The sequence below is a fragment of the Pseudophryne corroboree genome, chromosome 2, assembly GCF_028390025.1.
Source record: "Pseudophryne corroboree isolate aPseCor3 chromosome 2, aPseCor3.hap2, whole genome shotgun sequence".
Taxonomy (NCBI): domain Eukaryota; kingdom Metazoa; phylum Chordata; class Amphibia; order Anura; family Myobatrachidae; genus Pseudophryne; species Pseudophryne corroboree.
In genome coordinates this window covers 393,354,379-393,381,063 of record NC_086445.1, presented here as the reverse complement: position 1 = coordinate 393,381,063, position 26,685 = coordinate 393,354,379, and the positions used below count along the sequence as shown (strand labels likewise).

The 26,685-nt window shown below is 44.1% G+C and overlaps 1 long non-coding RNA gene across 1 annotated transcript in view; it reads left to right on the top strand.

Moving 5' to 3' along the window:
- LOC135050825 (uncharacterized) overlaps positions 1-10,406 on the top strand; it is a 133,188-nt gene extending 122,782 nt beyond the window's left edge. The window contains exon 4 of the long non-coding RNA XR_010241855.1: positions 10,210-10,406. This is a non-coding gene — a long non-coding RNA (uncharacterized LOC135050825). The remainder of the gene's footprint in view (positions 1-10,209) is intronic.
- Positions 10,407-26,685: the final 16,279 nt, after the last annotated feature.

The window sequence follows — 26,685 nt, the reverse complement described above, 5'->3', positions numbered from 1 at the left end:
AAGAAAGCTTGTGACCGTTTGGTGCCATTTCCGCTGTCGCTCCGGCATATCCCAATGTTATCCTGTGGATACCTGTGGACATAAGAGAAATCACGTTATCAATGGTAAGTTCTTACCATAATGTATATTTCACACCTGGGCAATCTTCTCTCGCCCCCTCTTCCCTCCGCTCTTTTCCCTTCACTCCCCCACTCTCTCTCTGTCTCCCCACCCGTTCCTCTCTCTCCCTCCATCACTCACCACTCTCTGTCCCCCTCCCTCTCCTCTCTTTTTCCTCACCCCCTCTGTCTCTCCCCTCTCTTTCTCTACCATCTCTCTACTCTTTCCCCTCTCTCTTCCATCTCTTTCCTCTCACTCACTCTCTCTCCACCCTCTTTTTCTACCCTTTCTACTTTCCCCCCTCTCTCTTCCCTCTTTCCTCTCTCACTCACTTTCCACCCTCTTTCTTTACTCTCTCACTCTACTCTTTCCCCTCTCTTCTCTCACTCACTCTCCCCCTCTCTTTCCTCACTCCCTCCCCCCCTCTTTATCCATTAGGCAGAGAAGGCTTCTGCTTCATATTCAGTGGTACTGCCCAAGGGATATGTTAAATAGATTCTATGCCATGGGACTTGAGGCTGTAATTGAAGGAATGGGCGAATCTGCCCAAAGATATCTGTGCCAAGCTTGTGGCATCATGTTTAAAAAAGCCTTGAGGCTGTAATTGCTGCCAAAGGTGCATCAACAAAGTATTGAGCTAAGGCTGTGAATACTTATGTACATGTGATTTCTAAGTTTTCTATTTTTAATAAATTTGCAAACAACTCCAAAAAACATTTTTCACATTGTCATTATGGGGTACTGTGTGTAGAATTTTGAGTTCAAAAATTAATTGATTCCATTTTGGAATAAGGCTGTAACATAAAAAATTGTGGAAAAAGTGAATAGTCTCTGGATGCGCTGTAGGTATACTTACAGTACCAGTTCAATGGAAATGTGCATGGTCGATATACTCAATGTTGATATTATGTAATTTCCGACATTTGACATTTCAACCTCCAAGTATAGTTCATAACCAGTATAATACCAATCTGTCATGTAGTAGACGTAGCTACTGTAGTTCTACTGCTGAATTTTATGATGTGAAAATTCAAAAACTCATCCTTTAAATAAGTCCACTACACCAATTTCTACTAGTGATACATATAAGCTTTCCAGAAAGGAAAACTGAATAGCAAAAAGTAATTCTATATAATACACATAATGCCCCATCTTAGGTATTTTAGATATAATAGTATTCATATATATTATTTAATCTTACATTTATGTCCTTTATTATCAAGGCACTTAATAAGATAAACTGTCCAGGCACATAAATATAGTTATACTGTTTAGGATTTGCTGTTGTCTCACACATGTTTTCTTACCCCTGATAATACAATGCCAATCAAAGCCAGGCCTTAGCCAACATAGATCCGTTATTATGTTTGGTAAAATGATAACATGGTTAATAAGCAATAAGGGAACAGGCAATTGGGATGAAAGTGACTTGGGACAAAAAGCACTTGTGAAGTCTACACGCCTAAAGTGGAATATACTGGACATTAGGATATACGGTATGCTATAAATGGACAAGAATCATACATACTTTGGGAGACATTTGCATAGTCTCTGTAATATTTGGCTATCATGTAAACAATTTTAAATATGTCAATATGTGGCATCTTGGTAATTTGCCTGTCCTGATCGTAAAATACTCTGTTGAGTTTTAAACAAAGCCTGTATACTGTACAAACATTAAACAGTAGTGCTGGAGCAATAGCAGCATGTGTATTGCTTATATTCTGTGCTAGTAATTGCACCATCTATTTCCCCTACACAAAGCTGCAGTAAAAGGAGAAATATGCTTCTTAACACAATAACAAAGCCTGTAAACCAAGAAGACCTTTCCTTGAACCTCCTTGCCAACACTTAGATGTCGCCTTTTCTTCATCATTACTGTAGAAATATGCTTGATGTCACCATAGGGATAGAATGTTGCATTTTTACTTTAAGAAACACAAAAGCAAGGCTTTTGTCATGACAATGGAGAAAACAATAACCATCCTCACACATACTATAGCTTGTAACATTGTATACATCTTGTGTTATCTCTTTTGATGCTTTAATAGGAAAAGCTACAATAAAAATGTATTGACATACTGTACTTGCCTACTTTTGATAAAGCATTTCAGGGAGATCGTGAAAACAATACCTATGAGCGTGGAATTAAAGTGAATGTACACTGCCTGAGAGGTGTGTCATAAAACTGACTTACATCCAGATATAAATGAGCCTCTATTAGTTTAACACATACAGATGTGTCCCATGTTGTTGCGGTTCTGATGCAGCATGCCATGTTCAGTCATTCCCGTGGGTCTATTGTCTGAAATTAATGGGTAGCCTGTTGGGACCGTACGTATGCTCCTGCTACCTGCAGCTCACGTGCATCCCGGCAAATAAAGTAAGAGAACATATCTGCATATAAGCTCTCAAATGGCCATAAGAAACCTTATTTGAAAATGCATGTAGCCATAGGGTTCATAGTGTGCTTTAAAACCAATGCATGGAAATTATCCCATTTGAATGTATATACTGTATCTCTGATTCCACCCACCCCCACCCACCCCAAGTATATAACAATGACATAATGGGGGTAAGGTGCAATCAGGGAGATTGCTACATTCTTCAGAGAGTCAGGGTGATTGATGCTATATCAGGGACTCTCCCTGACATTCAGGGAGAGTTGTTAAGCATGTGTATAGATGTCTTCACACAGGGAATACAATATATAATACATTAATATGTTGGATGACTAATTTATAGTTCTATTTCAACTATTACTCTGAGTGACAATCTGATAGCTAGAATATTATTCTCTTGTTTAATTATTTGGCAAACCAATTAACATTAAATAGCACATTCTTCTTGTTAGCTGCCAATTACCCCTTTCATAGCTCCTTATCTACTGTACAGGTTCAAAAGATACTTTTGTCACCAATTTCAGTTTATCTCCTTTTCCCTTAACACATGCCTAAGAGGTCTAATCAATTTGGCTTATGGCTCAATTTAACATGGAAATTACATGCTTCCTCAGCTTTAGACAAAATTGACGTTGACGACAAAAGCATCTTTTGAATCTGTGGAATAGACACAGTTACAAAGCTATGAAATGGGTAAATGGGGACTAACAGAAAAACGTGGTGTTTAATGTTCATTTATTTACCAATTGATTTAACAAGAAATATTCTAGTGGGGAAGCATGTGATTTCCAGATTTCATCAGGACATGGGGTGGAGTTTCTTGAAAAGGAAATATATAAATTTAGTGCCTTCACTATAATATATATTGTTGTGACACAAGACGTAGTTATTTAATGTCTTAAGTACTTTAATATACAGGTATAAAACTTACTTAACGTTCCTTTTCAACCAAGAGATTGAGTGAGTTTATCTACTCTGAAGTGAAAGCCTGGGGTAGTGTCCACAACATGGTCAGTTAGACCATTTCTCTTCAATGTAGACACAATAAACACTAGATAGTACTGTAATTTGACTATTTCTAAGATGATCTTCTGTAAGGTAAACCTGGTTATTGCATATTCTTCTGGTTTTCCTATTGAGTTGTGCTAGAAAACATAACTGTGGGATATTCAACAGAATAAACAACTAGGAGCCTTAGAGGGGATAACATATTGGTATCCAAGGTGGATTGGAAAAATACAAAATTGCACAAGAGGAAGGATTTGTCACTGTCAATATGGTAAAAACAAATCTCCTGAAACAACCTTTTTAACAACCTTGTCTCTGTTGCAGAAGACCTCTGTTAATATCGAAGTTTCTATAATATTGTGGAAATATTCATGTTTATCTTACAAGTATCAATGAGTGTTAACCTGTGGAGATACTTTACAAATACAGTAAGCAAACAGCTATTTAGTGCATAGGGTGGGTACATTTATCAAAACTTTGAAAAATATAAACTGGAGAGAGATAAATACCAATCAATTGGCTTCTAACTGCCATGTTACAGGACAGGCTGTGTTTGAAAAAAGTAGATTTATAGTAGACTTACCATTGTTAAATCTCTTTCTGCAAGGTAAACTGGATTCCACAGGGAATAACATCAGGGTGTAGAGTTGGATCTTGATCCGGGGCACCAACAGGCTAAAGCTTTGATGTTCCCAGGATGCACTGCACCGCCTCCTCTATAGCCCCGCCTCCAGGCACTGGAGCTCAGTTTTGTTAACCAGTCCAATGCAGTAGCAGGTAAGAGAGACAGTAGATCTTATGCACATAGAACCACATTCTCACGACAGGAGAAGGGACTAGTGGCTAATGCCATACAAACCCAAATAAACTAAGTGCGTCAGAGGGGGCGCCCTGTGGAATCCAGTGTACCTCGCATAAAGAGATTTAACAATGGTAAGTCTACCATAAATCTCCTTTTCTGCAGTGGGGTACACTGGTATTCCACAGGGAATAACATAGGGGATGTCCTAAAGCAGTTCCTCATGGGAGGAGATGCACTGTAGTGAGCATAAGAACCCGGCATCCAAAGGAAGCATATTGGGAGGCAGAAGTATCAAAGGCATAGAACCTGATGAATGTGTTCACAGAGGACCCGGTAGCCGCCTTGCACAACTGTTCAGCGGACGCGCCATGGTGGGCCGCCCAAGAAGGTTCAACCAACCGAGTAGAATGATAGCAGCAGGAGCTGGGAGCCCAGCCTGTGCATAAGCTTGTGCAATCACCATTCTAATCCATCTGGCCAAGGTCTGCTTATTCGCAGGCCAGCCATGTTTGTGAAAACCAAAAAGTTCAAAAAAGGGAATCTGACCTCCTGATGGAGGCAGTCCTCTCCACATAAACACGGAGAGCCTGTACCACAGCCAAAGATTTTTCTTTGGAAGATAGATCAGAAGAGTTGAAGGCTGGAACCACAATCTCCTGGTTGAGGTGAAAAGATGATACCACCTTAGGCAAATAACCAGGGCAAGTTCGAAGAACAGCCCGATCACGGTGAAAATCAGAAAGGGTGGGCGACAAGACAAAGCACCTATGTCCGACACCTTCCTAGCAGAGGCAATAGCCAACAGAAATACAACCTTAAGCGTAAGGCATTTAAGGTCCACAGACTCAAGAGGTTCAAATGGAGACTCTTGCAGGGCATTTAAGATGATAGACAGATCCCATGGAGCCACAGGAGGGACATAGGGAGGCTGAATCTGTAGAACACCCTGAGTGAAAGTGTGAACGTCAGGAAGAGACACAATTTTTCTCTGAAACCACACCGACAAGGCAGAAATATGAACCTTGAGGGAGGCCAGACAAAGGCTCAAGTCTAGGCCTTGTTGTAGAAAAGCCAAAAGTCTGGAAATTTTGAATGTATATGCATCATAATTCTTAGCAGCAAACCATGTGAAGTAAGAATTCCAGACCCTGTAAGAAATCCAAGCCAAAGCTGGTTTACAGGCTTTCAGCATAGTTGGAATAACCAGGAGTGACGCTTCAAGAGCCACGCCATCAAAGCCACTCTGGTCAGGTCTGAGTAGACACAAGTGCCCTGAATGAGGAGGTCTGGGCGTTAAGGAAGTAGAAGAGGATGCTCGATCGATAGACCCTGCAGGTCTGCCATCTGGGCCACACTGGAGTGACTAGAAGTAGTATTCCTACTTCTTGCTTGAACTTCCGTATTACCCTAGGCAGGAGTGACACTGGAGGGAACACGTATGACAGCTGAAAGTTCCATGGAATCGCCAGTGCATCCACGAACGCTGCTGGGAGGATCCCTTGTCCTTGCTCCAAAGACCGGAACCTTGTGATTGTGTCAAGATGCCATCAGGTCTACATATAGTAGGCCCCACTTGTCCACTAGGAGTTGAAAGACTTCGGGATGAAGACTCCACTCTCCGGCGTGCACGTCCTGATGACTGAGGAAGTCCGATTCCCAGTTGAGGACTCCCAGAATGAACACTGCCGATATGGCTGGCAGATGGTTTTAGGGCCATTGGAGAATTTTTGACACTTCCATCATTGCCATGCGGCTTTGAGTGCCGCCTTGATGATTTATGTACGCCACGTGGTGGCATTGTTTGATTGTACTTGAATAGACCTGTTCTGTTCCAGAGACAGGGCCAGAGTCACACTGCCCGCAATTCCAGAATGTTTATCAGGAGGAGAGATTCCTCCCTGGTCCACCGACCCTGGAGAGAGTGTTGCTCCAACACCGTGCCCCAACCTCACAGACTGGTATCCGTTGTCAGGAGGACCCAGTTTGAGATCCAGAAGGGACGGCACCTGCTCAACCGTTGGTTCTGTAGCCACCAGCTCAGTGACAGACAAACCGCCAGAGTCCAGGAGATCATTTGAGATCTGATCCGATGAGGCAGACCATCCCATTTGGAAAGGATTAACCTCTGCAGAGGGTGGGAATGAAATTGAGTGTACTCAAGCCGAGACCATGAGGCCTAGTACTTGCACCGCCGAGTGTATCGACACTCTTTGGCGAGAGGGTAAGCATCTGATCTTGTCCTGAAGTTTCAGGACCTCCTCCGGAGACAGAACAGTCTTTGGCTGTGTGTGTCCAACAGCGCCCCTAGGTGCACCATGCTCCAAGCAGGGACCACTGAGGACTTCTTCCAATTGATGAGCCACCTGTGGGCTTGAAGGAATTTGACCGACATCTCCAGTTGACTGAGGAGGACCTTTTGGGAGTTCGCCAGAATCAGCAAGTCATCCAGATATGGCAGGATTCTGATTCCCTGTCGATGGAGAAAAGCCGTTATCATGGCCATTACCTTGGTGAAAATCCGAGGTGCCGTGGCCAGTCCAAATGGCAGAGCCTGGTATTGAAAATGAAGGTTGCCAATAGCAAACCGCAGATATTGCTGATGCGAAATGGCAATAGGTATGTGCAGGTAAGCATCCTGTATGTCCAGGGATACCATAAAGTTCTCGGGTTCCATGGCCAGCACAATCGAGTGCAGAGTTTCCATATGGAATTTGGACACTCTTACAAACTTGTTCAATTATTTGAGGATAGGCCGCAAAGACCCATTCGGTTTCAGAACTAGAAACATGGTCGAATAGTATCCGCTACCACTCCTGTTTCCAGGAGGGATTCTACAACCAGGTGTAGAGCTTGCACTTACAACGGATCCGAGGGGATAACCATTGAACAGAACTGGCGAGGGGGACGTCTCTTGAAAGAGATTGCGTGCCTGTGAGAGACAATTTCCTGTACCCAGGCATCGGAAGTGGTCTTTAACCAGGCCTGGGCGAACTGCAGAAGTTGGCCTCCCACCCTGGGGTCCCCCAGGGGGAGGCCCGCCCCATCATGCAGCAGGCTTGCGTTGTTTGGAAGCGGGCTGATGGGCGGCCCAGGATTGTTTCGATTTGGGCTTAGTGTTCTTGGAAGTGCGAGCCTGTCTCAGGTACGCCTGACCTTTTGCTTTACTTGGAGGTCAAAAGGAGCAAAAAGTGGTACTCTTAGCCTTCTGAGCAGAAGGATTAGTACTTGGGAGAAACGCAGTCTTGGCCGTCGCCAAAGATAGTCACAATCTTATTCAGATCTTCCCCAAACAGGATGTCTCCCTTGAAAGGGAGTACCTCCAAGGTCTTTTTAGAGTTCAGGTCCACCTTCCAGGACCTTAACCACAGAATCCAGTGAGCCAGGATAAACATAGCAGAAGCCTTGGCCGCCATGACCCCTGCATCAGAGACCACTTTCTGAATATAGTGAGAGGCTGTGGTAATATACGACAGATATTGTCTGGCAGTGTCAGAAAAATTCTGAGGTAGCTCCTCCTCAATTGCCTGAAGCCATGCTTCAATTCCTTTTGCCGCCCAAGAAGCAGCCATAGTGGGTCTATGTACAGAGCTGGTAAGAGTGTAAATAGACTTCAGGCATCCCTCCACACATTTATCTGTCGGTTCCTTCAGTGAGGTGACAGTGGTGACAGGCAGAGTAAGGGACACCACAAGACGGGCGACATGAGAGTCCACCGGTGGTGGAGTTTCCGACTTGCTGCTCAACTCCGCAGGGATAGGATAACGAGATAGCATCTTTTTAGACAGGGAAAACTTCTTTCCTGGAGATGACCAGGATTCCTGATGTATGTCAATTAAGAGGTCAGAATGTGGTGAAACTACTTTAGAACCTTCTGATGTTTAAACTTATCAGGTTTCTTAGCTGTAACAGGAGGCTCAATGTCATCATCAATTTGGAGAATCAGCTTGATAGCCTCCACAAGGTCAGGAACATCAACCTGGGTTGCAGATTCCTCATCAGAAGCAACTGTATCAGTATCTGACGGATCAGTACATTTCCCATCTTCATCGGAAGAAATATCCGAACTATTAGTGGATTGTGAGGAAGAAATGGCCCACTTAGATGACCCCTTGGCCCCAGAGGGACGTGAGGTGGACTTTTGTCTAAACAAAGTCTGATTTAATTGCTGTAACTGGGTAGACAAAGTATCCGCCCATGGCGGATTTACTACAGGGACAATATGTGGCTGCAATGGCACAGGAGGCCCCACAGGGGGCGTGAGATGCGTTACAAGTGTAGTCAGCATATTTGAAAAAGCTGCCCAAGGTGGGTCTTGACTGACCACAGGTGCCACAGACAGACTGGAAGATGTATGACCCCCAGCACCTGAACCATCAGGTAACACATCCCCCACTGGTGAATCTGTGACAACAGCACTGCATGCTGCAGGAGCATCCGCGGATGTCCCACCCTGTGTAGCAGACATCATGTGGGATGTAGCCTTAGGACGTAATAGTACAATATAGCCAGACAAATACAAAGAAACCAGCAAATAATCCCCTGTGTTTTGTGACCGTAAATACAGACCACAAACAGAGGATATAAGCGGTGTGGGGTGACTGAAAAACACTGAGAAATACAAACAGTATACCCTGTGTAGCACTAAATATTATATGAGACCCTGACGCACCTAGTTCCCCAGGGTACAAAATATAGTGATGGCAAACATGTGATACACAAGAGTGGAATCCACACAGCAGCTATAGGCACACTCAGTCACAGGTACAATGCAGGAATTATTACATATAACAATAAAACTGCAATGGACTAGTAATCACGTATAGTTATGTATGTATACAGATATAACAATGCACAGTAAACACTGGATGTACAGTATATCACAGAATACTTGTACTAAATATTCAGATAGCAGTACACTTGTTCTTAACTAACACTGTTTAAAATGACACGTAGAATACTTGTGTCTGTAAATGCACACACAGCGCTGATGATGCAGGCGGATTTACAGAAGAGACAGTGCCCAGTGCTCCTCTTCAGGGAGTGAGAGAGAAAGAGATGCAGCCCCACGGTGGGAACACCAGCAGTAGATGGCGCCCGGAGCTGGGGGAGCGGCTACAGGTCAGCGCCTCATCCCCTCTGCTGGACTTCACCACCGGGTACTGTGGGGCCTTTTGCAAATGAATTTGAATAAATCTGACCTGTGCTCCTTGCCCTGGTGGATATAGTGGGGTCCCTGTGCGACAGTGTCCACACCAGCGGCACGGTCCATCTTCTGGGACCGTGACCGGATCGCGATTTACCTTACCTACCCCCTTCAAGTGCAGCCACGCGATCTTGGAGAGTAACAGTGGTGTTGTGCCTGAAGAAAACCCGCGTGTCTCTGCTGCAAGTACCCGGGAACCAGGCCGCGGGAGTATGCAGCGCCACTGAGGGAGGTGATGGAGCCGCAGCACAGCATGTCATAAAGACATAAAATGTGCTGCGGCCCTTGAAGTCTTCCAAAAAAGCTCTTTTCAGAGCTGCCTAGCGCAGCCCCACCTGTTAGTGACCTGCACTGCTGGTGCCTCGGATCAAGATCCAACTCCACACCCCGATGTTAACCTGTGGTATACCAGTGTACCGCGCTGCAGAAATTACAGTTAGGAGCTGATTGGTTGGTACTAGATGTGTGCGCCGACCCATTTTTGCTGGTTTTGATTCTAATTCGTTGTCGGGTTTAGGTTTTGCCAAAACCGCCTAACTGGATTTGGTTTTGGATCTGTATTTTAATTTTTTTACAAAAATTTATAAAAATCACATCATTTGTGCCTTTTTTTTTGTTCCTACAGTATTTTAACCTCAATAACATTCATGTCAGTCAATTTTGACCTCACAACTCACAATATTTTTTTCATCCAGTTTAGGCCAAAGGCTGCAGCGAGCTGGCTGGTGACTAAGCGACAGAGCAGCAGCACAAATAAACAGCAGTTTATAGCACATCTATGAAACATTGCCACACAGCAGTGGCAGAAAAGTGGTGCAAGATGGAATTGTCCTTGGGCCTTCCCGTCCACCCTTATGTTGGATATTAAAAAGGACATATACAGTTTAACAAAGTTCTTCAGCGTCAGGGACTGCCTCTTTTCTGGCTGAAGCACTTGGTTTGTTTGCCCCCCCCCCCCCCCCCCCACAAAACAAGCTACTAACGGGCTTAAGGCAGCTAAGCTAACACTACAGTGGCATGATGTCACTGTCATTACCATCCTCATTAGTGTGTATATCACCACAGTTGGTCAATTCATCCCGCTGGAATCCGCCATTACAGAATTGAATAAACTACAAATTCCTTGTGGAATTTGTAGTTCATTTCGATGAACATCATCTTGTCCACATTTTCAGGAAGTAGTCAACTGTGCTAATCGCTAACAAGGTTCCCACTGGAACTGGAAAAAACTGGAAACTTAAGTAATGCAAAGTCGGTTTGTACACTATGTAGACAAAAGTGATTGGACATGGTCAGCAAATTTATCAACAAGATTTTATTGACATCAGTACTTTATAGGTCCACCACGTGCAGTGATTACTGCAGACACCCTTCTTGGCAAACTGTTCACAAGTTCCTAGACAACAGCAGGTGGTATGTTTTGCTATTTCGCCTTAATTACAGTGACCAACTGCAAACCTGAAGAAGATAGAGTTGGCCTAAAACACACACGTTGCTCCAATTCATCCCAACGATTCTCAATGGGGTTAAGATCTAAACTCTGAGCTGGCCAGTCTAGCCGGGTTACCAAATTTTCTGTATACCAGTCTAGCATCGCCCTAGAAACATGACATTGCACAGCCTATGACAGTGATGGCTAACCTTGACACTCCAGCTGGCCTATGATGATCCCCCAGGAAACTGAAGGAGTAGACGTAGTAGTGCCATGTGTCAACTGAACAGCCAATGTGCTCACCAGGAGCTCTTTGCATCTCTTAAGATCTGGGCCCACTGGTAAGAAAGACAAGATGTCGACTTAAACTTAGAATCAAGCACGTTGCCAAAATGTAGTGATCCAATTTCAAAATATTGCCAACCTTTGGATCCTGTCTAATCAATAAGAGAACTTGATCTACTGTACAAGTCCGACATAATTAGCGGAATTTGGTAGCGGGGACACAAGACCTTATTTAACTGTCTAAAACCCACTGCATTAATGGTGGATGTTGGGGCCGATTCAGAGATGGATGTAGATGCGTATCTGTACGTAGCGACCATGTCAATTTCCTCTGCGCACGCGCACTGGTCAGAAGATGCGGCCGCAAGATGATTGACAGCAGCGGCCATTTGGAGGGTGTAATTTCTGCATTGCGAGGTGTGTGTGGCAAAAATGTGAGCCTGTCACAAGCGTTTGAGGCGTTTTCAGGGTGGCTATGTGATGTCACACGCAGCCGCCCTGATAGAAAATATGTCGGCGGACCACCTGCCACGCCTCTAATTGATGCATCCACAATTAAATTGTAGACACATCGTGAGGCGACACCACACACATGTTGGGCTGCCCCCAGCATGTGAGGAGAGGGACGCAGATCTTGCTGCAGGAAACAAGATCTGCGTCCATCTCTAAATAACTCCCTTTGGCCACAGATCTAATACTAGCATAGCAGTCATGGCACCAGTGATCTGCTATGCAAGTGGGTGACAGCATCATACTTGCTTCCCCTTGCAAAGGATTTTTAATACTTGTCTTCTTGGTCCCCTTTTGGGAAAACGATCCATCCCCAGTAACAGCAGCAGCAGCAGAAGCAGCAGCAGGCCTAGTGCTGAAGGATTCTTATGAGGAATCCTGGATAGGGCAGGAGTCACCTAGCCTTACCAAGTTGGATGCAGGACTACCTCCAATCATTAGTGAGGATATTGAGGAAGAAGATGTTGGCTCAGATCTTGTTGAGAGAAGGGAGCTTGCTGATGCTGGAATTCTTGTTGGCATTTTTTTGCAGAAGTTTCTGATGTTGGCAAAACACTTAATGAGCTTGCTGCAAATTATGTAAGAGGGAGGAGGTTCCTAGATGGTTAATGTTCCTACCTCTACATACTATGGTTTTACAAATGCTACAAGGTCTTGTGAAATTGAGTGGGTGAATCGGGATTAAGAGGAGCAGGGGAGTGTGTGTGTGTGTGCCAGTCACGAGCAAAGCAAGCAGCAAGAGGAGAGTCTGTGTGTGTCTGTGAGAGCAGAGGGCTGGGTAAGACAGAGTGAGTGCTGCTGCTCAAAGTATGAGTGTGTGTGTGCATGTGTCTCAGCCGCAGCCTAAGCCACAGCATCTGAGCACTGATCGGAGGAGCAGAGAGCAGATAAGTATTAACTTTTCCTTTTTTGTTGTATAATTGATTGTCTCCCTTTGTCCATTACTTTATTTTATTGTACTTAATTTGTACTTAAACAATCCTTTATCTGTCCTTTATTTATTTATTTATTGTCCCTTATATGTTGTCCTTACTTAATTTGTACTTAATTTATCCCTTATTTGTCCTTTATTTATTGTCCTTTATTGTCCCTTATATATTATCCCTGTGTATAGTGTCTCTCTCTGTTTGTTTTTCTGAAGGTAACAGGGAGTTAGCACTTATTAAAAATGGGTGGGGCCGCGAGTGAGGATCTCATTCAGTGCGTGTCGTGCATGATGTATGTGCACCTGGAACCACAGTCTGAGTGCGGGTACATCTGTGCGAGATAGGAGCGAACGGCTGTCTTGGAAGCCCAGGTAACTGATCTAGAGCAGACCGTTACGCGACTGGGGAGTATTCACAATCTCGAGCAAAGTTTAGATAGAAAGGTGGAGGAGTTATAGGGGGGAACACTGGTAGACGAGGATGATCACGTAGACAGCTGGGTCACGGTTAGAAGGGAGAAGAAGAAGAGAGGGAGGGGGAGACAGGACATCTCAGATCTGCCAAACCCTAACAAATTTGCCCGATTGGACAAGATTCTGAGGATGGCAGTGAGGAAATAACTGAACCAGGGGAGACTGTTCCCGCTAGCATACAGAGGAGCGGTCCCCCCCGGTACAGACGGGAAAAAAGATAGTGAGGTAACTAGTCAGATTGTGGTGGTAGGGGATTCTATTATCAAAAAGACAGATTGGGCCGTAATTGCCATACAGTCTGTAATCTTCCGGGTGCTTGGGTACGGGCATATCATGGATCGGGTAGATAGATTGTTGGGAGGGGCTGGTAAAGACCCAGTTCTCTTGGTGCATGTTGGTCCCAATGACAAAGTTAGTGGTAGGTGAGATGTCCTTAAGAAAGACTATAGGGAATTAGGCAAGAAACTTAAGGCAAGGACATCTAGGGTAATATTCTCAGAAATATTACCAGTGTCACGTGCTAGCCCAGGGAGGCAGAGGGAGATTAGATTAGGGAGGTAAATGTGTGGCTTAGAGACTGGTGTAGGAAGGAGGGGTTTGTGTTCTTGGAACACTGGGCGGACTTCTCAGGCGCCATCTTTTTTGTCGCAATGGATTGCACCTGAATGAGGAGGAGGACTGCGGTGTGTGTGTGTGTGGGGGGGGGGCAGGATGGTTAGAAGGTTGGAGGAGCATTTAAACTAGGAGCCTGGGGGGAGGGTTTAGCTAGAAGCTACAGGTCAAACAGAGAGAACAGTAAGTTTGGGGGTAGTGAACAATTAGGGGGTGGAGAAGGGGGGGTGGGGGGGGGGGGGGCAAAAGATCAGCCGGCAAGGGCATTTGCATGGGTATTGACACAGGAATTACTGACACAGGTATTCCCAATTTATTACCTAATGACGATTATGGCTCAACAATACGGTTTATAGAAAATGATGTCCATAGCATAAGGGAAGATACTAACATTGGGGAGGGGGGGTTTAGAAAGTCTTAATACTGTAGGTCAAATAGAGATAGTAGCGAGGAAGGCTGTATTAAGTATGATGGGAGTGAAAGGGAGGGAGGAGAATAACAGTCGGGGAGGGTAATTCTAGAAAGGCACTTGTAAATATAGATAAGATACCATTAAAACAAACGGGCAAGGGAAATACTAAGCTAAAATGTATGCTTGCGAACGCAAGAAGCCTATCAGGTAAAATGGGGGGATTGGAATGGCATGTATCAAAGTATCAGTATGATATTCTAGGTATTACAGAAACATGGTGGGATGACTCTCACGACTGGGCTGTGAATTTGGAGGGATATTCTCTTTTCAGGAGGGATAGGGCTACAATAAGGGGAGGAGGGGTATGTCTCTTTGTTAAACCATCTCTAAAACCAGACTTAATAGATGTTATTTATGAGGAGATAATGTGGAGTCGCTATGGGTTAAGATCACTAGTGGGGGCACTGAAGCAAAGAAACTAGTCATTGATACGTGCTATATGCAACCGGATATTAGCATACATGAGGAGAAACAACTCTTACAGCAAACTGAAAAAGCTGCGGGAATGGGGGACATCCTAGTGTTAGGGGATTTTAACTATTCTGATATAAATTGGAGTAACGATTCATGTGTAAAAACTAGGAGTAGCAGATTCTTAAATACATTAAAGCAGAGGTTCTCAAACTCGGTCCTCGGGGGGCACACACAGTGCATGTTTTGCAGGTCTCCTCACAGAATCGCAAGTGAAATAATTAGCTCCACCTGTGGACCTTTCAAAATGTGTCAGTGAGTAATTAATACACCTGTGCACCTGCTGGGTTACCTGGAAAACATGCACTGTGTGTGCCCCCGAGGACCGAGTTTGAGAACCTCTGCATTAAAGGATCAATACTTGACTCAATTAGTCGAGGACCCAACTAGAGTTAAAACTATTCTGGACCTAGGTGGTCATTCCGAGTTGTTCGCTCGCAAGCTGCTTTTAGCGGCTTTGCACACGCTAAGCCGCCGCCTACTGGGAGTGAATCTTAGCCTATCAAAATTGCGAACGAAAGATTCGCAATATTGCGATAAGACATCTCTGTGCAGTTTCTGAGTAACTCGAGACTTACTCGGCATCTGCGATCAGTTCAGTGCTTGTCGTTCCTGGTTTGACGTCACAAACACACCCAGCATTCGCCCAGACACTCCTCCGTTTCTCCAGCCACTCCCGCATTTTTCCCAGAAACGGTAGCGTTTTTTCACACACACCCATAAAACGGCCAGTTTCCGCCCAGAAACACCCACTTCCTGTCAATCACATTACGATCACCAGAACGAGGAAAAAAACGTGAGTAAAATTCCTAACTGCATAGCAAATTTACTTGGCACAGTCGCAGTGCGGACATTGCGCATGCGCACTAAGCGGAAAATCGCTGCGATGCGAAGAAATTTACCGAGCGAACAACTCGGAATGACCCCCATAGTTATTACCAATAATGTGGACATTATATCAAACACTAAAGTTGGGAAACAGTGATCGCTATATGATCACATTCAACACCAGTTTCCTTGAAACATAGCTATAAGGGATCAACCAAAACATTTAAATTTAGAAAATCTAACTTCAATATGCTAAGATGGGCACTAAACGACATTGACTGGGAAGTTTTGTTTCATGGTAAAGACACAACGGAAATGTGGGATGCTTTAAACAGGTTGCTTGATAACAATATTCACAAATTCATTCCCATGAGCAGTAAATACAGGAGTACTAAACACAAACCAATGTGGCTTATTAAGGAGGTCAAAGAAGCAATTGCTAAAAAGAGGTGTGCTTTCAAAACATTTATATCTAATGGAGGGGAGGAGTCATTCCAGTATTACAAGGAATGCAATAAAAGATGCAAAAAAGTAATAAGAGCAGCTAAAATTGTAAATGAAAAGCAAATCGCTATAGAGAGTAAAACCAATCCTAAAAAGTTTTATTAGTGCATAAACAGTAAAAGGTTAAAGAAGGAGAACGTAGGCCCATTAAAAGATGAACTGGGAGCTTTGATAAACGATGACAAAATAAAAGCGGAAATAATGAACAATTTTCCCCCCTCAGTATTCACCAGGGAGGATCAAACGGTGAGAGTAGTGCATAACGATAGTGAATATAATGACTCTTGGCTTGATACTTTTTTAAGTGAGGAAGTAGTCCTGGAGAGACTAAGCAAAATAAAGATTAATAAATCACCAGGCCATGATGGCTTTCATCCTAGGGTTATTATGGAGCTTACTGTAGGTCACAGCTAGCAAAACCCCTATATTTGATTTTCTATAGTTCAATTAGATCAGGCATGGTACCAAAGGAATGGGGCATAGCTGAGGTAGTGCCCTTATTTAAAAAGGGAACGAAAGATAATCCTGGTAACTATAGACCAGTTAGTTTAACCTCTAGTGGGTAAAATATTGGAAGGAATTTTGAGGGATAGCATAGGGGATTATCTGCAGGCTACTAAGATTGTTAGCAAAAGTCAGCATGGGTTTGTAAGGGACAGATCATGGCAAACTAACTTAATTCACTTCTACGAGGAAGTGAGCTAGAATCTTGACCAGGGAAAAGCAGTGGATGTGGTCTATTTAGATTTTGCAAAAGCCTTCGATACAGTGCCTCACAGGAGACTGATCATCAAATTAAGGGAACCTGGCCTAGGATATACTATTTGTACATGGATAAGTAATTGGCTGGATAACAGAGTACAATGAGTAGTGGTCAATGGGATGTTCTCCAGCTCAGCACCAGTAAGGTCCGTACTTGGCCCACTACTGTTTAATATATTTATCAATGATCTAGGAATAGGCCTGGAAAGCACAGTGTCAATCTTTGCAGATGATACTAAACTGTCTAAGGTAATTAATTCAGAAAGCGATGAGGAGTCTCTACAAAATGACTTATTTAAACTTGAAACCTGGGCGTCTAAATCGAGAATTAAGTTCAATATAGAAAAATGCAAAGTTATGCATTTTGGGACACAAAGCACACTTGCATTCTACACTCTAAATGGGGAAAATATAGGGGTAACTGTGGAGAAAAAAGATTTGGGGGTGCTCATACATAATAGGCTTAATAACAGTACACAATGTCAAAATGCAGCAAAGAAGGCAACTAAAGTGCTTGCATGCATAAAACGGGGCATTGAGACAAGGGACGAGGATGTAATCCTGCCGCTGTACAAATCATCCTGGAATATTATGTTAAATTTTGGGCACCATATTATAAAAAAAAGATATTAGGGAACTAGAAAGAGTTCAAAGGTGAGCTACTAAATTGATTAAAGAGTTAGAGACACTGGAGTACGGGGAAAGGCTTACTAGGTTAAATATGTATACTCTAGAAAAGAGGCGTCTAAGAGAAGACATTATTAATATCTTCAAATATGTAAAGGATCATTACAAGGAGTTAGCAGGGGATTTGTTTATTAAAAGAACTCTGAATAGGACATGTGGATACTTGCTGAGGCTAAAGGAGAGACAATTCCATACACAACATAGGAAAGGGTTCTTCACGGTAAGGACACTAAAGATTTGGAACTCCCTGCTTCAGAGGGTAATAATGGAGGATTCTGTAAATGCATTTAAAAATGGATTGGACAAATTTCTAACTGGAAAAAGTATCCAGGGCTATAGCATTTAACATATTGACATTAAATATCTGGGAGTGGTAAGAACCATAGTTGTCAATTGGTACTAAACCATTGCTTCAGCAGGTGCATTATAATATCTACAGCTTAACACAGAATACAGGTTGAACCCGATGGGCATTTTGCCGCTTTTCAACCTCACTAACTATGTAAATATGTAATTACAGATGGCTTGACAATTGCTGTCAGGATTGGGTAAAAATAATTCCACACATACTGTAAGAGGTTGATTTTTTGGTCCATTGCCTAGGCATGACAATGGCCTTCTTCTTATCATGGGCAAGAACTGCTTCTACTGGTGACTGACTATCACAAACAACATCCTCATCCTCATTAGTGCTGACGTCAACTACAGAAATATCTCCCTCGTCCTCTTGCAATTCCACAGTGGCATCCTCAATTTCTATGTCATCAGCTACAGTATACTTCTGCTGCTCATACCCACAGTTGCAGGGGGAGCAGAAATCATGGAAGATGGCATGTTTGCTAGTCCAGTATCTGGAAGAGTCAGGCTCAAATATAGCATTGTGGAAACACTTTCCTCAGGTATTTGTGACATTTCTGTTTCTGAACACAGTTTGTTCTACTGCCTTAGCGGTTTTCATTTTTTTACACAACTTCTAGACTCTGAGTGAAAAGGTCTGGCATCATCATGCGAGGCAGAAGAAGATGCCTCACTGACCATTGCAGAACCATCACTCACAGATAAAGTCGAAGTCCTGAGCCTTTCCTTGCCACTGCGTGTGGGACTTACCTATTTGGGCGCAGGTGATGTGGCATGAATGGTGGGTGAATCTTAGTCATGACAGCGGGCAGCACTAGCTAGTGTAATGGTGGCCTGTGTTTGGGGCAGTTTTGTGTGTTCCATGTGACCATCGTTCCTGTGTGTCTGTGTTATGGCCGCCCCATGTTGAATGCACAATACAATAGTATCACAGGGAAATAGATTCCACTGAGGAATCGGGTGCTATAAACACTTAAAAATAATTTAGCAATTAAAAAAGCACCTTTGTATAATCTATTTTATTTTATAGCTGCTCCTATATGGCAAATTGGATGCCTAAACATAGAAATAGCGTAATGTTTGTATAGACTCAACAAACAAGGAGCGCTTATAAAATAACATATAATGCATCTGCATCTCAGTATATTCTGTGTAGCTGCCACTGTTCTGCATCTCAGTATATCATGTGTTACTGGATCTGCTCCGCATCTCATTGTATCCTGTGTAACTGGAACTGCTCTGCTACTCCGTATATCCTGTATAACAGATTCTTATCTGATCACAGCTCACCTAAAACAGCTGGTACTGTTCCACATTCCAGCATATAGCTGGTTTTGCACTGCGGTCCAGCACAACTAGTGAGGTTGGTATGACTCTACTCCCCAGCAACTAGTACAATGTCTGTTCTTGCATAGCGCTCCTAGTGTCCAATACTTACCTGACTCCATCTGCAACCAGAACTCTGATTCGATACTCACCTGTTATTTGGTCTCCTGCTTCACCTAGCACTTACTTTCCAACCCCATTGTGTACATGAGAAGGAACTACTGTATATTCTACCTCCTCGTCTCATTCCAACCCCTAGTGAATCCTGCACTACTTCTCGACCTCGTCGGTAACCAAAAAACTCATAAAGATCTGAAAGCTTTCCCTTTAATAGAGGTGTTTTTTTCTTTGCATGACTACTATCATCATGATTGGTGGCAGCGGCTGCAGTGGTATTTGGTTGCTGTTCCCTCTTTTCTCTCAACTGATCATTATCTAATTTTTAACTGGCAGCTCCGCTCACACTGGGGTACAGTGTACTGGGGTGCAGTGCACAGAACAGTGCAAACAAATTATACAACAGTACATTTTTTATATTTTTTTTAACTTAACTTGGCTCACACTGCGTGGAATCAGACGACTTTTTTATGTATGTGAAGTGAACAAAGCACACTGGAATACAGCGTACTGGGGTACAGTGCACAGAATAGTACAATATCTTTTTTTTATTCTTTTTTTAGCTCACAGCTAGGCTCACATTGCGCTGAGTTACAGGGCTTATAGAAATACATGAACAAAAAATGCACTGGGGTACAGCACACAGGTTTTGCTGACTTATAAAATATTTTTTTTTACATTTTTTTTTTTACTTTTTTCGCATACACTGTTCTACCACAGGTTCCCTCACTCACATTTACATCATTTGAAGTACATTCCATCAGGGTTTACTCTACTTTTTCTCTGCGTGTTGCAGCAATCTATCGCCCACCTGGGCATCCCAAACAATTTCTGGAAGATTTTTCTCCCTGGCTCCCTCACTTCCTATCCTCTGACATCTCCACCATCATTAATATTGCTATTGATTGTCCAAAATCTGCTGCTCATGCCTCCAAACTACTCTCTCTAACCTCCTCTCTTGGCCTCTCCCAGTGGACTGACTCCTCAGTCCATTGGGAGGACTCATCAGATCAGGGCCTAGTATTCACCAGACTATGCTCCGTTTCTGAACTCGCTAACACTCCTTTCCCCCTCTCAGATCACAACCTTATTACCTGCATGCTCTCCTCCATTAATTCAAACTCTGTGTTGCTGAGGTCTTCCAATTCTCCTCAAACCCGCAGATATATTAACAAAATTAATCTTCAAGAACTTTCCACCTCACCTCAACAACTGCTTTCACCTATTTCTGCATTCACCTCTCCTGAGATGGCTGTATCACACCTGAATCAGACTCTAGAAATAGCCCTTGATGAAGTGGCTCCAGCTGCCCATCACACTCCACGTAGGCCTAGATGTCAACCATGGCACTCTGAATTAACAAGACATCTACAAAAACTCACATGTAAACTTGAATGTCAGTGGTGTAAATCTCGTATTTCAAATGACTTCCTCACATATAAGACTGTCTACCACTCTTATCGAAATGCCCTGGATACTGCCAAGCACACATATTTTTTAAACTCTCCTCTCTGCTCAAGCCTCTAACCCCAAATGACTCTTTAATACATTTAAACCACTTCTGATTCCTCCCTCACCTACCCCGCCAGCCACTATCAAGGCACATCTTGCTTCATACTTCAAGGAGAAGATTGATAAGATCAGAGATAAAATGGTATGCTCTTCATCAGCCAGTGAACTGCTCACTTCTTTACCTGAACCCTCTGGCATTCTCTCTTCAGTTGATCCCACAAATGAAGATGAAGTATCATCACTCTTCTCATCCTGCTTCTCTACTACCTTTCCTCTTGATCCTTTACCCTCACAAATAAGTAAAGCTCTGTCTCCGATGCTCATCCTTACCTTTACTAACATCTGTAATCTCTCTCTTTCTCTACTGGTATTTTTCCTTCACTGTTAAAGCATGCAGTGATTACTCCCATTTTGAAAAAACTAAATTCTGACTCTAACTCTCTCTCAAACTACTGCTCTCTCAGCTCCCTTGTCTCTTTAAACTACTTGAGAGACTTGCCTACACTCGACTCACACACTTTCTTAACTCACACAACTTATTGGACCCACTTCAGTCAGGCATCCATTACCAACACTCCACAGAGACAGCACTGACTAAAGTGGTTAATGATTTGGTCACTACAAAGTCTAAAGGCCATTACTCACTTCTTTTTCTTCTAGATCTATCTGCTACCTTTGACACTGTTGACCACTCTCTTCTCATACAAACACTACAATCCCTAGGTCTTAAAGACATAGCCCTTTCTTGGTTCCTATCCTACCTATCTAATCGCTCCTTCAGTGTTTGCTTCTCTTCGCTACTTCCTCTTCGTTACCTCTTTCAGTTGGAGTACCGCAAGGCTCAGTCTTAGGTCCTCTGCGTTTCTCAATCTATACCTCATTTCTTAGTAAACTAATCAGCTCTTTTGGATTTCAGTATCATCTGTATACTCAAATCTACCTATCCTTCCCTAATTTGTCTCTATCTGTACTGGGCCGTGTCACTGAATGCCTTTCTGCCATTTCATCTTGGATGATATCTCGCCACCTCAAACTTAATATTTCAAAAACAGAGTTAATTATATTTCCACAGGCCAATAGTAGGTACCTACCTGATATCTCTATCACTGTTGAAAACTTGACAATCAACCCTACACCACAAGCTTGCTGTCTAGGTGTCATCCTTCACTCTGATCTGCCTTTGGTCCCCACATTCAATCTGTCTCAAAATCATGTTACATGCATCTAAAAACCATATCCAAAATATGACCATACCTTACACAAGACACTACTAGAACTCTAATCCATGCTCTCATTATCTCCCACATTGATTACTGCAATAGTTTCCTAACTGGTCTTCCCAAAATGAGACTCTCACCACTACAATCCATTCTGAATGCAGCTACGAGGCTAATTTTCCTCGCTAGACAGTCATCATCTGCAGATCCACTCTAAGTCCCTCCATTGGTTACCTGTATTCTACCGTATTCAATATAAAATACTTTTACTCACACACAAGGCCATTAACCAAACTACACCATCGTACATCACTTTGCTTATCTCAAAATATCTCCCAACCCGACCTCTTCACTCTTCACAAGATCTGCATCTCTAATCCACACTCATTACTCGCTCCCACTCACGATTGCAGGACTTTCTTCAGGCTGCACCCACTCTGTGGAATGCCCTACCATGTACAATAAGACTCTCCGCTAGTCTCCAAACCTTCAAGCGTTCCCTGACAACTCACCTCTTCAGACAATCTTATCAAAGTCCAGAACCGCCCACATAACTTTCATAAACTTTCCTATAAAATTGCATCCACTCTGCACAGTCCACACATATCCTCACGTCTTCTCATTCTTCACTTTCCCTTCCTCCCGACCCGCTTCATCATTGCTGTGTGACCATATCATACAGCCAACTAAGAACCTTTGCAATCTGTTGGACAACTATGCAATAGATAGCACCTATCCCTGTGTATTCATGCCTTTTTCCCTATAGATTGTAAGCTTGCGAGCAGGGCCTTCCTACCTCTATGACTGTTTGTTATTACCCAGTTTTGTTATATCATTGTTATTTCCAATTGTAAAGTGCAACTGAATTTGCTGCGCTATATAAGAAACTGTTAATAATAAATAAATAAACTGACATACGGAGTCACATTGCTTATATGTGAAAGCAGTGGGTGGAGTATGGCCTGCAGAGTCAGAGCACCACCACTTTGTGACAGAATTAGACAGCACAGCCAGTTAACGGACACAGCACAGCCATTGTAGATGGACACAATACAGCCACTTGTGGATGGACACAGCACAGCAGCGTGACTGAAGTGAAATAGCACTTAGTCACCGCCACAGGGTCCTTATCAGGGGCGGATCCAGAAAAAAATTACAGGGGGGGCACCATAAGGGACGTGGCTTCGTTGGAATGGGCGTGGCTTCGTTGGAATGGGCGTGGTATTGCAGGAAAAGACTACCTTATACCCCAGTTTTGCAACCTGCACGCCCAGACGTTGGCCACCACAGAAAAGAAAAATAATCCTGATTCATGCCCCTTACATTATTTGTCATTTTTCCTCCTTATAGTAATGCCCAGTATACATTATTCCACATACTGCAATGGCCCTTAGACATTATTCCACACACAATAATGCACATGACACAATATGCACACACTGTAATGCCCCAGACACATTATGCCACACACCGTAATGCCTGTGACACATTATGACAGGAATCGCAATGCCCGTTATACATTATGCTACACACTGCACTGCCCCTGATACATTATAGCACATACAATGTCTGGGACACATTATGCCACACACTGCAATGACCTTGAGACATTATACCACAATGCCCGTGATATAGTATACCATACACCGTAATGCCTGTGACACATACCGCAATGCCCGTTATACCCTATGCCACACACCGCAATGCCCGTTATATATTATGCCACACTGTAATAACCCTGAGACATTATACCACATACCACAATGCCCGTGATATAGTATACCACACACCGTAATGCCTGACACATTATGACACACACCGCAATGTCCGTGATACATTATGCCACACACTGCAATGACCCTGAGACATTATACCACATATCACAATGCCAGCGATAGAGTATACCATACACCGTAATGCCTGCGACACATTATGACACACACCGCAATGTCCGTGATACATTATGCCACACACCGTAATGCCCATTACACATTAAGTCCTACAGTAAGGCTTCTAATTACTTTTCAAATACCTGCTCGTTGTCAGGGGTTTCATGCACTGGGTGTCATGCTCGTTGCCAGGGGTTTCATGCTCTTGGTTCCATGCACGGTGCCAGGGGTTTTCATGCTCAGGGTGTCATGCTCGTTGCCAGGGGTTTCATGCACTGGGTGTCATGCTCGTTGCCAGGGGTTTCATGCACTGGGTGTCATGCTCGTTGCCAGGGGTTTCATGCACTGGGTGTCATGCTCGTTGCCAGGGGTTTCATGCACTGGGTGTCATGCTCGTTGCTAGGAGGTAGTCCTTGTTGCTAGGGCTGTGCTCCCAGTGCCACATGTGTCCCCAGTGCCAGATATTCCCCCACGGTGCCAGGTACCCACATGCCCCCAGTGCCAAATATAGCCCCCCCCATGTGCCAGGTACACATATACCCCCAGTGCCAGATATTCCCCGACAGTGCCACATATGCCCCCAGTGCTATATATGCCCCCATTGCCACATATGCCCCAGTGCCAGATATCCCCCCCCAGTGCCACATATGCCCCCAGTGCCAGACAATGCCCCAGTGCCAGATATCCCTTCCCTGCCAGTTATTCCCCCCAGTGCCAGATATCCCCCCCCCCAGTGCCACATATGCCCCCAGTGCCAGATATCCTCCCCCCAGTGCCAGATATGCCCCCAGTGCCAGATATTCCCCCCAGTGCCATATATGTCCCCAGTGCCAGATATTCGCCCCCCCCCTCCCTGCAAATATGCCCCCAGTGCCAGATATTCCCCCCCAGTGCGTCCCCCGTCCCCCCCCCCTTCCTCCGCCGCCGCCGCTGCTCCCCCCGCTCCCCTGCTGTTAGGAGGGACACGGAGGGCACAGTGCACGCCTCCCTGTGTCCCTCCTGGGTCTCCGGCGGCCGCGGGTCACTGTAATAAAGGAAGTGCTCACGAACGGCACTTCCTTTATGAGACCAGCGGCCGCCGGAGACACAGGAGGGACACAGGAGAGGCGCGCACTGTGCCCTCCGTGTCCCTCCTAACAGCAGGGGACGAAACGAGACCGCAGACTGACATGCGGACACTCGTCCGCATGTCAGTCTGCACTAAAAATGACAGGGGGGGCACGTGCCTTGGTGCCCCCCCCCTAAATCCGCCACTGGTCCTTATATAGCATCCAAAACCCATGAGAATCTGACGCCGGAAGGATGACTTTTACCTAGATTTGAAATCTGAGCCTGGCAGAAAAAGCCGAGCCAGGGCTCGGACTGACTTGGAAACCAGAGCTCAGATTCAAGGTAATCCGAACCGCTCATCTCTAGTTGTACTTTATTTCTCTCCACTGTATCTTTCTCCAAAGTTTGATAAATCTTTCTCTCACTGTAGTTATTTAACTGGCAATTATAGGATTGGTGGAATGAAGCAGCACATGGTAGTTGGCTCTCAGTCCCATAGAATGTCTACTATTCATCTTACTGATTGTCAGTAATTAAAGTGAGGGACATTTGCAACTTTTTTGATATAATGCTCATCACAGCAAAAATGTAACCATTACAGAGAGAAAAAAAATATATCAGAGAAAGGGGAATATGTTTATAACTATATTTGCTGTATAGATGTACTGTAACAAGGCTATTTGCTTCTACAAAATATCACTCTTCTCATCTTTTTTTTGGACAGCTTAATCATGCCATCAATCACCTGGAAAGGCATAATGAAGACCGGAAATTCTAAGCTCTTAAATGTAGTTATGAATTTTTATCATTAAACTTAATTGCATGTTGTTATGAGCCACGGCTGTGGCTCATTCCTGTTTTGCAGTTTTGTTCTGTATTTCATGTTATACTTCTGTTTATGTTCCCCGTGGGTGTCATGGGGTGCTCGGAGCTCACCCTTAAGGAGGGGATACTGTTATGAACCACAGGTAGTGGTTCATTCCTATTTTATGTTTATAAAGTTGTCTTGCATGCCAGGATTTCCTGTTGCTCTGTTTTAGAATACTCTTGTCTGCTGCCGCTGGTGAGTCTGTGTAATTGCAGCTTGTTCCCTTGTGTTCAGCCTCACCTGGCTGCTAATTGCATCTGGTCAGTTTGGAATCTTGCAACAAGGCAGCTGCATGGGATTATTAATTAGGCCTCTCTGTTATATGCTGGCTGTTTGCAATTCACAGATGCTGGTGATATTCCTTGGTTTGCAGTCTGCTTGAGTTCTGAGCTTGGTTCCTGCTAGTTCCTGAGCTTCCTGTGTCGATTCCTGTGTCAGTCCCTGTGTCGATTCCTATGTCTGATCCCGTGTACTGCCGTGAGGCGTTCCTGTCCTGAGGTCCAGTACCGTTGCCTGTGCAAGTTTCTGGCTTCTTGGTGTCCACCGGTCTGCCGTTTGGGATTCTGCCTGTCCTCCAGTTCTGAGAGTCTGTGTCAGCAGCATTGGGAGTTCCTGTCCGTTTGCCAGTATTCGTACCGGTTCCGTGAGTAGCGGCACTACCGCATCCGTCGGCCTAGGCTGCTGTATTCCCTTATTATTTCTGTCACTGGTGTTTTGCAGAGGGTTCTGCTTATGCTGTCACTGCTGGTACACAAAAGTATTGTCGGCGTGTGGTCAGCATTTCCTTTGTTGTTCTTTTCCTTTGGCGGCAAGCCGCACATACTTTGGTTTTAGGTTTGTTAGTAGCCCCTGGCCTTGTTGTTTAGTCAGAGG